The sequence below is a fragment of the Mytilus californianus genome, unplaced genomic scaffold (assembly GCF_021869535.1).
Source record: "Mytilus californianus isolate M0D057914Y unplaced genomic scaffold, xbMytCali1.0.p SCAF_6, whole genome shotgun sequence".
Lineage (NCBI taxonomy): Eukaryota > Metazoa > Mollusca > Bivalvia > Mytilida > Mytilidae > Mytilus > Mytilus californianus.
Genome location: NW_026262712.1, coordinates 18,426,153 through 18,446,684, shown reverse-complemented (window position 1 = coordinate 18,446,684; position 20,532 = coordinate 18,426,153). Strand labels below are relative to the sequence as shown.

General features: G+C 30.1%; 1 long non-coding RNA gene across 15 annotated transcripts in view; it reads right to left on the bottom strand.

The window, feature by feature from the left end:
* LOC127705768 (uncharacterized) overlaps positions 1-20,532 on the bottom strand; it is a 73,255-nt gene that overhangs the window by 26,834 nt on the left and 25,889 nt on the right. For 3 of the 15 annotated variants that reach the window (XR_007983993.1, XR_007983994.1, XR_007983989.1), the window contains exons 2-3: positions 12,009-12,133; positions 75-241 (exon numbers count right to left, since the gene is read on the bottom strand). The exons of 2 other annotated variants lie outside the window; for them this stretch is intronic. This is a non-coding gene — a long non-coding RNA (uncharacterized LOC127705768). Of the gene's footprint in view, positions 1-74; positions 242-482; positions 574-3,378; positions 3,504-4,202; positions 4,370-4,610; positions 4,696-5,839; positions 6,157-8,305; positions 8,592-10,896; positions 11,126-12,008; positions 12,134-18,318; positions 18,566-20,532 lie in introns of those variants that run through there. 10 more of the 15 variants (XR_007983990.1, XR_007983988.1, XR_007983982.1 and 7 more) reach the window with 10 other exon arrangements.

Sequence of the window (20,532 nt, the reverse complement as noted above, 5' to 3'; positions counted from 1 at the left end):
TTTCACAATTTATATTGTAAATATACATACTGCAGTTATTCATAGATAAATAAAAAAATATATTGTACCCTTACATCCAATCACAGCGCTCCCAAGTTGACTTCCTTCACCTGCCTTGGGTACACAAAAGGCCAACCTAATGCTGGGAAAATGTAATAGTACCGTTTTCCCTATACTGTGACATAAAGATATAAAGAATTCTTATGACACCATTAATGCAATACTGGGTTATTGTGAAAACCTTGGCTATATTGACTTATTATGATGACTCAGCACTTTTCTCAACACAGTATTGTTCTCAGGGAAAAATTTCTATTCTTTGTGATAAAAATCAAATGTTCTAATCAAAAGCTTCAAAATAGTATAATATAATTGAAGTCTGATTGATTTTGAATTCCCTTGCTATCTTCAGTATACTGTGACATAAAGATATAAAGAATTCTTATGATACCTTTAATGCAATACTGGGTTATTGTGAAAACCTTGGCTATAATAAATACTTGTATGTCCCCATTACTTAAAGAAACATGGATCATTTTATGTCCCCACCCCTACATGCTGGTTTACCTCTTTCTCTGCTTCTTTCAGATAAGGCTTAATAAACAATCTGTATCCAATCATATCTTATCTTATTTAAAAAGAATAATAAACAGTTCCATTTAAACAGATAAAAATGACCGTTCCATTTAATTTGTATTCATTTTATCCAAAATTTACAACATAAGCACAAATTCAAGATTGTTCATACTAATCGCCATTCCATGCTTTAGTATATGCCATATGGTGGTTCAAAATTTCAGAGCTTGTTATAAAATCCATTATTCTGTCTTGAGATGATAAAACAAAGATATTAGACACTTAAAACATTAAATATGCAAAATACTCAGCTGTGAAGTTGCGTTTGTTGCCTGTATTAATCTATGAAAAAGCTGAATTATGTCCCTTGGGAGTATTAATTTCCCACAATAGTCCTTTCAAACAGTAGAAAATGACAGATTATATATGCCTGATATAATAAAAGATAGAAACTACAAAATGAAGCACTATTGAAATATTTGCTGCATGAATTGCCAAGATTGTGAACAATTCTTTACACAGGAGAGTATAAATTCTATCTAAATTTAGCCTCAAGTGGGCCTCTTTTTTTCTTAGATGGACAATTATAACACTGAAAATGCTTCTAGTATGACCAAATATTGTCTTACTCCATAAACAGTACAAACTTAACCAGACAATTTCCCATTTTAATAGATTATGTCTAGAGAAATACCCAATGTATACATTAAGGTAATTACACAGCAAAAAAAGGCAAATATTTCAGTTAAAAATATTTGTCACGACTTGAATTCTGGTGTTTCCAATTGAATTAATCATTGCGAAAGGTGAAAACAAATACAAAAGAACTATAGTTTGGTGCATTTTATACAATATAGTTAATATTGAAATCCTAGAATAAAGTTTTATATCAGTACCCATCAATTTGACTTATTATGATGACTCAGCACTTTTCTCAACACAGTATTGTTCTCAGGGAAAAATTTCTATTCTTTGTGATAAAAATCAAATGTTCTAATCAAAAGCTTCAAAATAGTATAATATAACTGAAGTCTGATTGATTTTGAATTCCCTTGCTATCTTCAGTATAGGGAAAACGGTACTATTTATTCTGCCATAGCCGACAATACTAACATTTTCAAAATTTTCCCTTTTTCTAATAAAAACCTGGATAAAACAGTTATGTGTGGTGTTAGTACTTTTTTATTCTGTTTTAAAAATTGAAGCCAAATAGTATCATGACAAACTTCCAACGGAGCTTGTTTATGTTATCCATGCCCACCGTCCTTTTACGCCAAATTTATGAAATTTTGGAAGTCTTTTCGAATAATTCTCTAGAAAATATTTCAATAGGTTTTACAATTTATATTGTAAATATACATACTGCAGTTATTCATAGATAAATAAAAAAATATATTGTACCCTTACATCCAAGCACAGCGCTCCCAAGTTGACTTCCTTCACCTGCCTTGGGTACACAAAAGGCCAACCTAATGCTGGGAAAATGTAATAGTACCGTTTTCCCTATACTGTGACATAAAGATATAAAGAATTCTTATGACACCATTAATGCAATACTGGGTTATTGTGAAAACCTTGGCTATAATAAATACTTGTATGTCCCCATTACTTAAAGAAACATGGATCATTTTATGTCCCCACCCCTACATGCTGGTTTACCTCTTTCTCTGCTTCTTTCAGATAAGGCTTAATAAACAACCTGTATCCAACCTTATCTTATCTTATTTAAAAAGAATAATAAACAGTTCCATTTAAACAGATAAAAATGACGGTTTCATTTAATTTGTATTCATTTTATCCAAAATTTACAACATAAGCACAAATTCAAGATTGTTCATACTAATCGCCATTCCATGCTTTAGTATATGCCATATGGTGGTTCAAAATTTCAGAGCTTGTTATAAAATCCATTATTCTGTCTTGAGATGATAAAACAAAGATATTAGACACTTAAAACATTAAATATGCAAAATACTCAGCTGTGAAGTTGCGTTTGTTGCCTGTATTAATCTATGAAAAAGCTGAATTATGTCCCTTGGGAGTATTAATTTCCCACAAAAGTCCTTTCAAACAGTAGAAAATGAAAGATTATATATGCCTGATATAATAAAAGATAGAAACTACAAAATGAAGCACTATTGAAATATTTGCTGCATGAATTGCCAAGATTGTGAACAATTCTTTACACAGGAGAGTATAAATTCTATCTAAATTTAGCCTCAAGTGGGCCTCTTTTTTTCTTAGATGGACAATTATAACACTGAAAATGCTTCTAGTATGACCAAATATTGTCTTACTCCATAAACAGTACAAACTTAACCAGACAATTTCCCATTTTAATAGATTATGCCTAGAGAAATACCCAAGTGATACATTTAGGGAATTACACAGCAAAAAAAGGAAATATTTCAGTTAAAAATATTTGTCGCGACTTGAATTCTGGTGTTTGCAATTGAATTAATCATTGGGAAAGGTGAAAACAAATACAAAAGAACTATAGTTTGGTGCATTTTATACAATATAGTTAATATTGAAATCCTAGAATAAAGTTTTATATCAGTACCCATCAATTTGACTTATTATGATGACTCAGCACTTTTCTCAACACAGTATTGTTCTCAGGGAAAAATTTCTATTCTTTGTGATAAAAATCAAATGTTCTAATCAAAAGCTTCAAAATAGTATAATATAACTGAAGTCTGATTGATTTTGAATTCCTTTGCTATCTTCAGTATACTGTGACATAAAGATATAAAGAATTCTTATGACACCATTAATGCAATACTGGGTTATTGTGAAAACCTTGGCTATAATAAATACTTGTATGTCCCCATTACTTAAAGAAACATGGATCATTTTATGTCCCCACCCCTACATGCTGGTTTACCTCTTTCTCTGCTTCTTTCAGATAAGGCTTAATAAACAACCTGTATCCAATCATATCTTATCTTATTTAAAAAGAATAATAAACAGTTGTCGCGACTTGAATTCTGGTGTTTCCAATTGAATTAATCATTGCGAAAGGTGAAAACAAATACAAAAGAACTATAGTTTGGTGCATTTTATACAATATAGTTAATATTGAAATCCTAGAATAAAGTTTTATATCAGTACCCATCAATTTGACTTATTATGATGACTCAGCACTTTTCTCAACACAGTATTGTTCTCAGAGAAAAATTTCTATTCTTTGTGATAAAAATCAAATGTTCTAATCAAAAGCTTCAAAATAGTATAATATAACTGAAGTCTGATTGAATTTGAATTTCCTTGCTATCTTCAGTATAGGGAAAACGGTACTATTTATTCTGCCATAGCCGACAATACTAACATTTTCAAAATTTACCACTTTTTATAATAAAAACCTGGATAAAACAGTTATGTGTGGTGTTAGTACTTTTTTATTCTGTTTTAAAAATTGAAGCCAAATAGTATCATGACCAACTTCCAACGGAGCTTGTTTATGTTATCCATGCCCACCGTCCTTTTACGCCAAATTTATGAAATTTTGGAAGTCTTTTCGAATAATTCTATAGAAAATATTTCAATAGGTTTCACAATTTATATTGTAAATATACATACTGCAGTTATTCATAGATAAATAAAAAAATATATTGTACCCTTACATCCAATCACAGCGCTCCCAAGTTGACTTCCTTCACCTGCCTTGGGTACACAAAAGGCCAACCTAATGCTGGGAAAATGTAATAGTACCGTTTTCCCTATACTGTGACATAAAGATATAAAGAATTCTTATGACACCATTAATGCAATACTGGGTTATTGTGAAAACCTTGGCTATATTGACTTATTATGATGACTCAGCACTTTTCTCAACACAGTATTGTTCTCAGGGAAAAATTTCTATTCTTTGTGATAAAAATCAAATGTTCTAATCAAAAGCTTCAAAATAGTATAATATAATTGAAGTCTGATTGATTTTGAATTCCCTTGCTATCTTCAGTATACTGTGACATAAAGATATAAAGAATTCTTATGACACCTTTAATGCAATACTGGGTTATTGTGAAAACCTTGGCTATAATAAATACTTGTATGTCCCCATTACTTAAAGAAACATGGATCATTTTATGTCCCCACCCCTACATGCTGGTTTACCTCTTTCTCTGCTTCTTTCAGATAAGGCTTAATAAACAATCTGTATCCAATCATATCTTATCTTATTTAAAAAGAATAATAAACAGTTCCATTTAAACAGATAAAAATGACCGTTCCATTTAATTTGTATTCATTTTATCCAAAATTTACAACATAAGCACAAATTCAAGATTGTTCATACTAATCGCCATTCCATGCTTTAGTATATGCCATATGGTGGTTCAAAATTTCAGAGCTTGTTATAAAATCCATTATTCTGTCTTGAGATGATAAAACAAAGATATTAGACACTTAAAACATTAAATATGCAAAATACTCAGCTGTGAAGTTGCGTTTGTTGCCTGTATTAATCTATGAAAAAGCTGAATTATGTCCCTTGGGAGTATTAATTTCCCACAAAAGTCCTTTCAAACAGTAGAAAATGACAGATTATATATGCCTGATATAATAAAAGATAGAAACTACAAAATGAAGCACTATTGAAATATTTGCTGCATGAATTGCCAAGATTGTGAACAATTCTTTACACAGGAGAGTATAAATTCTATCTAAATTTAGCCTCAAGTGGGCCTCTTTTTTTCTTAGATGGACAATTATAACACTGAAAATGCTTCTAGTATGACCAAATATTGTCTTACTCCATAAACAGTACAAACTTAACCAGACAATTTCCCATTTTAATAGATTATGTCTAGAGAAATACCCAAGTGATACATTTAGGGAATTACACAGCAAAAAAAGGCAAATATTTCAGTTAAAAATATTTGTCGCGACTTGAATTCTGGTGTTTCCAATTGAATTAATCATTGCGAAAGGTGAAAACAAATACAAAAGAACTATAGTTTGGTGCATTTTATACAATATAGTTAATATTGAAATCCTAGAATAAAGTTTTATATCAGTACCCATCAATTTGACTTATTATGATGACTCAGCACTTTTCTCAACACAGTATTGTTCTCAGGGAAAAATTTCTATTCTTTGTGATAAAAATCAAATGTTCTAATCAAAAGCTTCAAAATAGTATAATATAACTGAAGTCTGATTGATTTTGAATTCCTTTGCTATCTTCAGTATACTGTGACATAAAGATATAAAGAATTCTTATGACACCATTAATGCAATACTGGGTTATTGTGAAAACCTTGGCTATAATAAATACTTGTATGTCCCCATTACTTAAAGAAACATGGATCATTTTATGTCCCCACCCCTACATGCTGGTTTACCTCTTTCTCTGCTTCTTTCAGATAAGGCTTAATAAACAACCTGTATCCAATCATATCTTATCTTATTTAAAAAGAATAATAAACAGTTCCATTTAAACAGATAAAAATGACGGTTCCATTTAATTTGTATTCATTTTATCCAAAATTTACAACATAAGCACAAATTCAAGATTGTTCATACTAATCGCCATTCCATGCTTTAGTATATGCCATATGGTGGTTCAAAATTTCAGAGCTTGTTATAAAATCCATTATTCTGTCTTGAGATGATCAAACAAAGATATTAGACACTTAAAACATTAAATATGCAAAATACTCAGCTGTGAAGTTGCGTTTGTTGCCTGTATTAATCTATGAAAAAGCTGAATTATGTCCCTTGAGAGTATTAATTTCCCACAAAAGTCCTTTCAAACAGTAGAAAATGAAAGATTATATATGCCTGATATAATAAAAGATAGAAACTACAAAATGAAGCACTATTGAAATATTTGCTGCATGAATTGCCAAGATTGTGAACAATTCTTTACACAGGAGAGTATAAATTCTATCTAAATTTAGCCTCAAGTGGGCCTCTTTTTTTCTTAGATGGACAATTATAACACTGAAAATGCTTCTAGTATGACCAAATATTGTCTTACTCCATAAACAGTACAAACTTAACCAGACAATTTCCCATTTTAATAGATTATGTCTAGAGAAATACCCAAGTGATACATTTAGGGAATTACACAGCAAAAAAAGGCAAATATTTCAGTTAGAAATATTTGTCGCGACTTGAATTCTGGTGTTTCCAATTGAATTAATCATTGCGAAAGGTGAAAACAAATACAAAAGAACTATAGTTTGGTGCATTTTATACAATATAGTTAATATTGAAATCCTAGAATAAAGTTTTATATCAGTACCCATCAATTTGACTTATTATGATGACTCAGCACTTTTCTCAACACAGTATTGTTCTCAGGGAAAAATTTCTATTCTTTGTGATAAAAATCAAATGTTCTAATCAAAAGCTTCAAAATAGTATAATATAACTGAAGTCTGATTGATTTTGAATTCCCTTGCTATCTTCAGTATACTGTGACATAAAGATATAAAGAATTCTTATGACACCATTAATGCAATACTGGGTTATTGTGAAAACCTTGTCTATAATAAATACTTGTATGTCCCCATTACTTAAAGAAACATGGATCATTTTATGTCCCCACCCCTACATGCTGGTTTACCTCTTTCTCTGCTTCTTTCAGATAAGGCTTAATAAACAACCTGTATCCAATCATATCTTATCTTATTTAAAAAGAATAATAAACAGTTCCATTTAAACAGATAAAAATGACGGTTCCATTTAATTTGTATTCATTTTATCCAAAATTTACAACATAAGCACAAATTCAAGATTGTTCATACTAATCGCCATTCCATGCTTAAGTATATGCCATATGGTGGTTCAAAATTTCAGAGCTTGTTATAAAATCCATTATTCTGTCTTGAGATGATAGAACAAAGATATTAGACACTTAAAACATTAAATATGCAAAATACTCAGCTGTGAAGTTGCGTTTGCTGCCTGTATTAATCTATGAAAAAACTGAATTATGTCCCTTGGGATTATTAATTTCCCACAAAAGTCCTTTCAAACAGTAGAAAATGAAAGATTATATATGCCTGATATAATAAAAGATAGAAACTACAAAATGAAGCACTATTGAAATATTTGCTGCATGAATTGCCAAGATTGTGAACAATTCTTTACACAGGAGAGTATAAATTCTATCTAAATTTAGCCTCAAGTGGGCCTCTTTTTTTCTTAGATGGACAATTATAACACTGAAAATGCTTCTAGTATGACCAAATATTGTCTTACTCCATAAACAGTACAAACTTAACCAGACAATTTCCCATTTTAATAGATTATGTCTAGAGAAATACCCAAGTGATATATTTAGGGAATTACACAACAAAAAAAGGCAAATATTTCAGTTAAAAATATTTGTCGCGACTTGAATTCTGGTGTTTCCAATTGAATTAATTATTGCGAAAGGTGAAAACAAATACAAAAGAACTATAGTTTGGTGCATTTTATACAATATAGTTAATATTGAAATCCTAGAATAAAGTTTTATATCAGTACCCATCAATTTGACTTATTATGATGACTCAGCACTTTTCTCAACACAGTATTGTTCTCAGGGAAAAATTTCTATTCTTTGTGATAAAAATCAAATGTTCTAATCAAAAGCTTCAAAATAGTATAATATAACTGAAGTCTGATTGATTTTGAATTCCCTTGCTATCTTCAGTATACTGTGACATAAAGACATAAAGATATAAAGAATTCTTATGACACCATTAATGCAATACTGGGTTATTGTGAAAACCTTGGCTATAATAAATACTTGTATGTCCCCATTACTTAAAGAAACATGGATCATTTTATGTCCCCACCCCTACATGCTGGTTTACCTCTTTCTCTGCTTCTTTCAGATAAGGCTTAATAAACAACCTGTATCCAATCATATCTTATCTTATTTAAAAAGAATAATAAACAGTTCCATTTAAACAGATAAAAATGACGGTTCCATTTAATTTGTATTCATTTTATCCAAAATTTACAACATAAGCACAAATTCAAGATTGTTCATACTAATCGCCATTCCATGCTTAAGTATATGCCATATGGTGGTTCAAAATTTCAGAGCTTGTTATAAAATCCATTATTCTGTCTTGAGATGATCAAACAAAGATATTAGACACTTAAAACATTAAATATGCAAAATACTCAGCTGTGAAGTTGCGTTTGTTGCCTGTATTAATCTATGAAAAAGCTGAATTATGTCCCTTGAGAGTATTAATTTCCCACAAAAGTCCTTTCAAACAGTAGAAAATGAAAGATTATATATGCCTGATATAATAAAAGATAGAAACTACAAAATGAAGCACTATTGAAATATTTGCTGCATGAATTGCCAAGATTGTGAACAATTCTTTACACAGGAGAGTATAAATTCTATCTAAATTTAGCCTCAAGTGGGCCTCTTTTTTTCTTAGATGGACAATTATAACACTGAAAATGCTTCTAGTATGACCAAATATTGTCTTACTCCATAAACAGTACAAACTTAACCAGACAATTTCCCATTTTAATAGATTATGTCTAGAGAAATACCCAAGTGATACATTTAGGGAATTACACAGCAAAAAAAGGCAAATATTTCAGTTAGAAATATTTGTCGCGACTTGAATTCTGGTGTTTCCAATTGAATTAATCATTGCGAAAGGTGAAAACAAATACAAAAGAACTATAGTTTGGTGCATTTTATACAATATAGTTAATATTGAAATCCTAGAATAAAGTTTTATATCAGTACCCATCAATTTGACTTATTATGATGACTCAGCACTTTTCTCAACACAGTATTGTTCTCAGGGAAAAATTTCTATTCTTTGTGATAAAAATCAAATGTTCTAATCAAAAGCTTCAAAATAGTATAATATAACTGAAGTCTGATTGATTTTGAATTCCCTTGCTATCTTCAGTATACTGTGACATAAAGACATAAAGAATTCTTATGACACCATTAATGCAATACTGGGTTATTGTGAAAACCTTGTCTATAATAAATACTTGTATGTCCCCATTACTTAAAGAAACATGGATCATTTTATGTCCCCACCCCTACATGCTGGTTTACCTCTTTCTCTGCTTCTTTCAGATAAGGCTTAATAAACAACCTGTATCCAATCATATCTTATCTTATTTAAAAAGAATAATAAACAGTTCCATTTAAACAGATAAAAATGACGGTTCCATTTAATTTGTATTCATTTTATCCAAAATTTACAACATAAGCACAAATTCAAGATTGTTCATACTAATCGCCATTCCATGCTTAAGTATATGCCATATGGTGGTTCAAAATTTCAGAGCTTGTTATAAAATCCATTATTCTGTCTTGAGATGATAGAACAAAGATATTAGACACTTAAAACATTAAATATGCAAAATACTCAGCTGTGAAGTTGCGTTTGCTGCCTGTATTAATCTATGAAAAAACTGAATTATGTCCCTTGGGAGTATTAATTTCCCACAAAAGTCCTTTCAAACAGTAGAAAATGAAAGATTATATATGCCTGATATAATAAAAGATAGAAACTACAAAATGAAGCACTATTGAAATATTTGCTGCATGAATTGCCAAGATTGTGAACAATTCTTTACACAGGAGAGTATAAATTCTATCTAAATTTAGCCTCAAGTGGGCCTCTTTTTTTCTTAGATGGACAATTATAACACTGAAAATGCTTCTAGTATGACCAAATATTGTCTTACTCCATAAACAGTACAAACTTAACCAGACAATTTCCCATTTTAATAGATTATGTCTAGAGAAATACCCAAGTGATATATTTAGGGAATTACACAACAAAAAAAGGCAAATATTTCAGTTAAAAATATTTGTCGCGACTTGAATTCTGGTGTTTCCAATTGAATTAATTATTGCGAAAGGTGAAAACAAATACAAAAGAACTATAGTTTGGTGCATTTTATACAATATAGTTAATATTGAAATCCTAGAATAAAGTTTTATATCAGTACCCATCAATTTGACTTATTATGATGACTCAGCACTTTTCTCAACACAGTATTGTTCTCAGGGAAAAATTTCTATTCTTTGTGATAAAAATCAAATGTTCTAATCAAAAGCTTCAAAATAGTATAATATAACTGAAGTCTGATTGATTTTGAATTCCCTTGCTATCTTCAGTATACTGTGACATAAAGACATAAAGATATAAAGAATTCTTATGACACCATTAATGCAATACTGGGTTATTGTGAAAACCTTGGCTATAATAAATACTTGTATGTCCCCATTACTTAAAGAAACATGGATCATTTTATGTCCCCACCCCTACATGCTGGTTTACCACTTTCTCTGCTTCTTTCAGATAAGGCTTAATAAACAACCTGTATCCAATCATATCTTATCTTATTTAAAAAGAATAATAAACAGTTCCATTTAAACAGATAAAAATGACGGTTCCATTTAATTTGTATTCATTTTATCCAAAATTTACAACATAAGCACAAATTCAAGATTGTTCATACTAATCGCCATTCCATGCTTAAGTATATGCCATATGGTGGTTCAAAATTTCAGAGCTTGTTATAAAATCCATTATTCTGTCTTGAGATGATAGAACAAAGATATTAGACACTTAAAACATTAAATATGCAAAATACTCAGCTGTGAAGTTGCGTTTGCTGCCTGTATTAATCTATGAAAAAACTGAATTATGTCCCTTGGGAGTATTAATTTCCCACAAAAGTCCTTTCAAACAGTAGAAAATGAAAGATTATATATGCCTGATATAATAAAAGATAGAAACTACAAAATGAAGCACTATTGAAATATTTGCTGCATGAATTGCCAAGATTGTGAACAATTCTTTACACAGGAGAGTATAAATTCTATCTAAATTTAGCCTCAAGTGGGCCTCTTTTTTTCTTAGATGGACAATTATAACACTGAAAATGCTTCTAGTATGACCAAATATTGTCTTACTCCATAAACAGTACAAACTTAACCAGACAATTTCCCATTTTAATAGATTATGTCTAGAGAAATACCCAAGTGATATATTTAGGGAATTACACAACAAAAAAAGGCAAATATTTCAGTTAAAAATATTTGTCGCGACTTGAATTCTGGTGTTTCCAATTGAATTAATTATTGCGAAAGGTGAAAACAAATACAAAAGAACTATAGTTTGGTGCATTTTATACAATATAGTTAATATTGAAATCCTAGAATAAAGTTTTATATCAGTACCCATCAATTTGACTTATTATGATGACTCAGCACTTTTCTCAACACAGTATTGTTCTCAGGGAAAAATTTCTATTCTTTGTGATAAAAATCAAATGTTCTAATCAAAAGCTTCAAAATAGTATAATATAACTGAAGTCTGATTGATTTTGAATTCCCTTGCTATCTTCAGTATACTGTGACATAAAGACATAAAGATATAAAGAATTCTTATGACACCATTAATGCAATACTGGGTTATTGTGAAAACCTTGGCTATAATAAATACTTGTATGTCCCCATTACTTAAAGAAACATGGATCATTTTATGTCCCCACCCCTACATGCTGGTTTACCTCTTTCTCTGCTTCTTTCAGATAAGGCTTAATAAACAACCTGTATCCAATCATATCTTATCTTTTTAAAAAGAATAATAAACATTTCCATTTAAACAGATAAAAATGACCGTTCCATTTAATTTGTATTCATTTTATCCAAAATTTACAACATAAGCACAAATTCAAGATTGTTCATACTAATTGCCATTCCATGCTTTAGTATATGCCATATGGTGGTTCAAAATTTCAGAGCTTGTTATAAAATCCATTATTCTGTCTTGAGATGATAAAACAAAGATATTAGACACTTAAAACATTAAATATGCAAAATACTCAGCTGTGAAGTTGCGTTTGTTGCCTGTATTAATCTATGAAAAAGCTGAATTATGTCCCTTGGGAGTATTAATTTCCCACAAAAGTCCTTTCAAACAGTAGAAAATGAAAGATTATATATGCCTGATATAATAAAAGATAGAAACTACAAAATGAAGCACTATTGAAATATTTGCTGCATGAATTGCCAAGATTGTGAACAATTCTTTACACAGGAGAGTATAAATTCTATCTAAATTTAGCCTCAAGTGGGCCTCTTTTTTTCTTAGATGGACAATTATAACACTGAAAATGCTTCTAGTATGACCAAATATTGTCTTACTCCATAAACAGTACAAACTTAACCAGACAATTTCCCATTTTAATAGATTATGTCTAGAGAAATACCCAAGTGATACATTTAGGGAATTACACAGCAAAAAAAGGCAAATATTTCAGTTAAAAATATTTGTCGCGACTTGAATTCTGGTGTTTCCAATTGAATTAATCATTGCGAAAGGTGAAAACAAATACAAAAGAACTATAGTTTGGTGCATTTTATACAATATAGTTAATATTGAAATCCTAGAATAAAGTTTTATATCAGTACCCATCAATTTGACTTATTATGATGACTCAGCACTTTTCTCAACACAGTATTGTTCTCAGGGAAAAATTTCTATTCTTTGTGATAAAAATCAAATGTTCTAATCAAAAGCTTCAAAATAGTATAATATAACTGAAGTCTGATTGATTTTGAATTCCATTGCTATCTTCAGTATATATACTGTGACATAAAGATATAAAGAATTCTTATGACACCATTAATGCAATACTGGGTTATTGTGAAAACCTTGGCTATAATAAATACTTGTATGTCCCCGTTACTTAAAGAAACATGGATCATTTTATGTCCCCACCCCTACATGCTGGTTTACCTCTTTCTCTGCTTCTTTCAGATAAGGCTTAATAAACAACCTGTATCCAATCATATCTTATCTTATTTAAAAAGAATAATAAACAGTTCCATTTAAACAGATAAAAATGACCGTTCCATTTAATTTGTATTCATTTTATCCAAAATTTACAACATAAGCACAAATTCAAGATTGTTCATACTAATCGCCATTCCATGCTTTAGTATATGCCATATGGTGGTTCAAAATTTCAGAGCTTGTTATAAAATCCATTATTCTGTCTTGAGATGATAAAACAAAGATATTAGACACTTAAAACATTAAATATGCAAAATACTCAGCTGTGAAGTTGCGTTTGTTGCCTGTATTAATCTATGAAAAAGCTGAATTATGTCCCTTGAGAGTATTAATTTCCCACAAAAGTCCTTTCAAACAGTAGAAAATGAAAGATTATATATGCCTGATATAATAAAAGATAGAAACTACAAAATGAAGCACTATTGAAATATTTGCTGCATGAATTGCCAAGATTGTGAACAATTCTTTACACAGGAGAGTATAAATTCTATCTAAATTTAGCCTCAAGTGGGCCTCTTTTTTTCTTAGATGGACAATTATAACACTGAAAATGCTTCTAGTATGACCAAATATTGTCTTACTCCATAAACAGTACAAACTTAACCAGACAATTTCCCATTTTAATAGATTATGTCTAGAGAAATACCCAAGTGATACATTTAGGGAATTACACAGCAAAAAAAGGCAAATATTTCAGTTAAAAATATTTGTCGCGACTTGAATTCTGGTGTTTCCAATTGAATTAATCATTGCGAAAGGTGAAAACAAATACAAAAGAACTATAGTTTGGTGCATTTTATACAATATAGTTAATATTGAAATCCTAGAATAAAGTTTTATATCAGTACCCATCAATTTGACTTATTATGATGACTCAGCACTTTTCTCAACACAGTATTGTTCTCAGGGAAAAATTTCTATTCTTTGTGATAAAAATCAAATGTTCTAATCAAAAGCTTCAAAATAGTATAATATAACTGAAGTCTGATTGATTTTGAATTCCATTGCTATCTTCAGTATATATACTGTGACATAAAGATATAAAGAATTCTTATGACACCATTAATGCAATACTGGGTTATTGTGAAAACCTTGGCTATAATAAATACTTGTATGTCCCCGTTACTTAAAGAAACATGGATCATTTTATGTCCCCACCCCTACATGCTGGTTTACCTCTTTCTCTGCTTCTTTCAGATAAGGCTTAATAAACAACCTGTATCCAATCATATCTTATCTTATTTAAAAAGAATAATAAACAGTTCCATTTAAACAGATAAAAATGACCGTTCCATTTAATTTGTATTCATTTTATCCAAAATTTACAACATAAGCACAAATTCAAGATTGTTCATACTAATCGCCATTCCATGCTTTAGTATATGCCATATGGTGGTTCAAAATTTCAGAGCTTGTTATAAAATCCATTATTCTGTCTTGAGATGATAAAACAAAGATATTAGACACTTAAAACATTAAATATGCAAAATACTCAGCTGTGAAGTTGCGTTTGTTGCCTGTATTAATCTATGAAAAAGCTGAATTATGTCCCTTGAGAGTATTAATTTCCCACAAAAGTCCTTTCAAACAGTAGAAAATGAAAGATTACATATGCCTGATATAATAAAAGATAGAAACTACAAAATGAAGCACTATTGAAATATTTGCTGCATGAATTGCCAAGATTGTGAACAATTCTTTACACAGGAGAGTATAAATTCTATCTAAATTTAGCCTCAAGTGGGCCTCTTTTTTTCTTAGATGGACAATTATAACACTGAAAATGCTTCTAGTATGAACAAATATTGTCTTACTCCATAAACAGTACAAACTTAACCAGACAATTTCCCATTTTAATAGATTATGTCTAGAGAAATACCCAAGTGATACATTTAGGGAATTACACAGCAAAAAAAGGCAAATATTTCAGTTAGAAATATTTGTCGCGACTTGAATTCTGGTGTTTCCAATTGAATTAATCATTGCGAAAGGTGAAAACAAATACAAAAGAACTATAGTTTGGTGCATTTTATACAATATAGTTAATATTGAAATCCTAGAATAAAGTTTTATATCAGTACCCATCAATTTGACTTATTATGATGACTCAGCACTTTTCTCAACACAGTATTGTTCTCAGGGAAAAATTTCTATTCTTTGTGATAAAAATCAAATGTTCTAATCAAAAGCTTCAAAATAGTATAATATAACTGAAGTCTGATTGATTTTGAATTCCCTTGCTATCTTCAGTATACTGTGACATAAAGATATAAAGAATTCTTATGACACCATTAATGCAATACTGGGTTATTGTGAAAACCTTGTCTATAATAAATACTTGTATGTCCCCATTACTTAAAGAAACATGGATCATTTTATGTCCCCACCCCTACATGCTGGTTTACCTCTTTCTCTGCTTCTTTCAGATAAGGCTTAATAAACAACCTGTATCCAATCATATCTTATCTTATTTAAAAAGAATAATAAACAGTTCCATTTAAACAGATAAAAATGACGGTTCCATTTAATTTGTATTCATTTTATCCAAAATTTACAACATAAGCACAAATTCAAGATTGTTCATACTAATCGCCATTCCATGCTTTAGTATATGCCATATGGTGGTTCAAAATTTCAGAGCTTGTTATAAAATCCATTATTCTGTCTTGAGATGATAAAACAAAGATATATTGTATTAGACACTTAAAACATTAAATATGCAAAATACTCAGCTGTGAAGTTGCGTTTGTTGCCTGTATTAATCTATGAAAAAGCTGAATTATGTCCCTTGGGAGTACTAATTTCCCACAAAAGTCCTTTCAAACAGTAGAAAATGAAAGATTATATATGCCTGATATAATAAAAGATAGAAACTACAAAATGAAGCACTATTGAAATATTTGCTGCATGAATTGCCAAGATTGTGAACAATTCTTTACACAGGAGAGTATAAATTCTATCTAAATTTAGCCTCAAGTGGGCCTCTTTTTTTCTTAGATGGACAATTATAACACTGAAAATGCTTCTAGTATGACCAAATATTGTCTTACTCCATAAGCAGTACAAACTTAACCAGACAATTTCCCATTTTAATAGATTATGTCTAGAGAAATACCCAAGTGATACATTTAGGGAATTACACAGCAAAAAAAGGCAAATATTTCAGTTAAAAATATTTGTCGCGACTTGAATTCTGGTGTTTCCAATTGAATTAATCATTGCGAAAGGTGAAAACAAATACAAAAGAACTATAGTTTGGTGCATTTTATACAATATAGTTAATATTGAAATCCTAGAATAAAGTTTTATATCAGTACCCATCAATTTGACTTATTATGATGACTCAGCACTTTTCTCAACACAGTATTGTTCTCAGGGAAAAATTTCTATTCTTTGTGATAAAAATCAAATGTTCTAATCAAAAGCTTCAAAATAGTATAATATAACTGAAGTCTGATTGATTTTGAATTCCCTTGCTATCTTCAGTATACTGTGACATAAAGATATAAAGAATTCTTATGACACCATTAATGCAATACTGGGTTATTGTGAAAACCTTGGCTATAATAAATACTTGTATGTCCCCATTACTTAAAGAAACATGGATCATTTTATGTCCCCAACCCTACATGCTGGTTTACCTCTTTCTCTGCTTCTTTCAGATAAGGCTTAATAAACAACCTGTATCCAATCATGTTCTATGGTCGGGTTGTTGTCTCTTTGACACATTCCCCATTTCCATTCTCAATTTTATATCTTATCTTATTTAAAAAGAATAATAAACAGTTCCATTTAAACAGATAAAAATGACGGAACCATTTAATTTGTATTCGTTTTATCCAAAATTTACAACATAAGCACAAATTCAAGATTGTTCATACTAATCGCCATTCCATGCTTAAGTATACATTGTATGCCATATGGTGGTTCAAAATTTCAGAGCTTGTTATAAAATCCATTATTCTGTCTTGAGATGATAAAACAAAGATATTAGACACTTAAAACATTAAATATGCAAAATAATCAGCTGTGAAGTTGCGTTTGCTGCCTGTATTAATCTATGAAAAAGCTGAATTATGTCCCTTGGGAGTACTAATTTCCCACAAAAGTCCTTTCAAACAGTAGAAAATGAAAGATTATATATGCCTGATATAATAAAAGATAGAAACTACAAAATGAAGCACTATTGAAATATTTGCTGCATGAATTGCCAAGATTGTGAACAATTCTTTACACAGGAGAGTATACATTCTATCTAAATTTAGCCTCAAGTGGGCCTCTTTTTTTCTTAGATGGACAATTATAACACTGAAAATGCTTCTAGTATGACCAAATATTGTCTTACTCCATAAACAGTACAAACTTAACCAGACAATTTCCCATTTTAATAGATTATGTCTAGAGAAATACCCAAGTGATACATTTAGGGAATTACACAGCAAAAAAAGGCAAATATTTCAGTTAAAAATATTTGTCGTCACTTGAATTCTGGTGTTTCCAATTGAATTAATCATTGCGAAAGGTGAAAACAAATACAAAAGAACTATAGTTTGGTGCATTTTATACAATATAGTTAATATTGAAATCCTAGAATAAAGTTTTATATCAGTACCCATCAATTTGACTTATTATGATGACTCAGCACTTTTCTCAACACAGTATTGTTCTCAGGGAAAAATTTCTATTCTTTGTGATAAAAATCAAATGTTCTAATCAAAAGCTTCAAAATAGTATAATATAACTGAAGTCTGATTGATTTTGAATTCCCTTGCTATCTTCAGTATACTGTGACATAAAGATATAAAGAATTCTTATGACACCATTAATGCAATACTGGGTTATTGTGAAAACCTTGGCTATAATAAATACTTGTATGTCCCCATTACTTAAAGAAACATGGATCATTTTATGTCCCCAACCCTACATGCTGGTTTACCTCTTTCTCTGCTTCTTTCAGATAAGGCTTAATAAACAACCTGTATCCAATCATATCTTATCTTATTTAAAAAGAATAATAAACAGTTCCATTTAAACAGATAAAAATGACGGTTCCATTTAATTTGTATTCATTTTATCCAAAATTTACAACATAAGCACAAATTCAAGATTGTTCATACTAATCGCCATTCCATGCTTAAGTATATGCCATATGGTGGTTCAAAATTTCAGAGCTTGTTATAAAATCCATTATTCTGTCTTGAGATGCTAGAACAAAGATATTAGACACTTAAAACATTAAATATGCAAAATAATCAGCTGTGAAGTTGCGTTTGCTGCCTGTATTAATCTATGAAAAAGCTGAATTATGTCCCTTGGGAGTACTAATTTCCCACAAAAGTCCTTTCAAACAGTAGAAAATGAAAGATTATATATGCCTGATATAATAAAAGATAGAAACTACAAAATGAAGCACTATTGAAATATTTGCTGCATGAATTGCCAAGATTGTGAACAATTCTTTACACAGGAGAGTATAAATTCTATCTAAATTTAGCCTCAAGTGGGCCTCTTTTTTTCTTAGATGGACAATTATAACACTGAAAATGCTTCTAGTATGACCAAATATTGTCTTACTCCATAAACAGTACAAACTTAACCAGACAATTTCCCATTTTAATAGATTATGTCTAGAGAAATACCCAAGTGATACATTTAGGGAATTACACAGCAAAAAAAGGCAAATATTTCAGTTAAAAATATTTGTCGCGACTTGAATTCTGGTGTTTCCAATTGAATTAATCATTGCGAAAGGTGAAAACAAATACAAAAGAACTATAGTTTGGTGCATTTTATACAATATAGTTAATATTGAAATCCTAGAATAAAGTTTTATATCAGTACCCATCAATTTGACTTATTATGATGACTCAGCACTTTTCTCAACACAGTATTGTTCTCATGGAAAAATTTCTATTCTTTGTGATAAAAATCAAATGTTCTAATCAAAAGCTTCAAAATAGTATAATATAACTGAAGTCTGATTGATTTTGAATTCCCTTGCTATCTTCAGTATACTGTGACATAAAGATATAAAGAATTCTTATGACACCATTAATGCAATACTGGGTTATTGTGAAAACCTTGGCTATAATAAATACTTGTATGTCCCCATTACTTAAAGAAACATGGATCATTATAGATTGAAACAAACAATTAATTTCCCCATAGGCGACAATGATAGCCTTTTTCGAGATACAGACTTTAGAAAGTTGATTTTTTTAACGAAACCTTGCTAGAATTAAAGAAAAGTTATTAGGACAGTATTTTTTGGTCCAAAAAATATAGGTTCGCGTTGCTTTTCTTAGCGTAATTTGTACTTATCTCCCATGCCTATCAATTTTGCACTTAAAAATACGTGTCTCATCCTAGCGTTTAAAAGACATCTCAGTTCCGTTAGGGCTAAGGAAAATAATTTATTTGGCCTTTGGTATAATGCAGAATGCACGAAGTCTCTAATAACAAAAAATAACGGGCGCACATATCAACCAATCAGGATTAGCTATACTCTTAATTCTGAATACCATGTTATGCTCATAAAATGGCTGCGCCCATAAAATCTAATGGTGTATTGTAACCTATACGGTATTTAATACTTTCTAGAATCATGCAATTCATAGTTTGTTAGATGCACTAATATATATGCCACACAAAAATCATCTTCAAAACGTTCTGGCATTACTCTCTGAATTTTCAGAATTTTTTATCAGAGGTGACCCCAGTCAAAAAATGTGAAAAAAAATTTCTGATTTTTTGAGTAAATGCGGTACTGCTAAAAAGGGCCTGAAGATAATGTCCACTTTCTCCAGTGATTCTTTATATGTCATCAAGTACTGATTATATTGATACCAAAACCGATCCAATATGTAACTACTACGGTGAATTTTGAACAACAGTTTTAAATGAAACCATTTTCGTATAAAAGTACATTTTTGAAACAGACTATAGCATTTCAAAATATGAAAAATGTGTAAATATTTGTGTTTAAACATCGAAAACTATTCGTTAACTACAAAATGTCATGCCTATTCTAATTTTTATAGTCTGCCATTCGAGTGAACATTTCAATGTTCGAAGGGGATCATTTCTGTACATTTTCACTGAATTTGGTAATTTCGATAACAGCACTTGGATCGAGATTGTCATGTTTAAA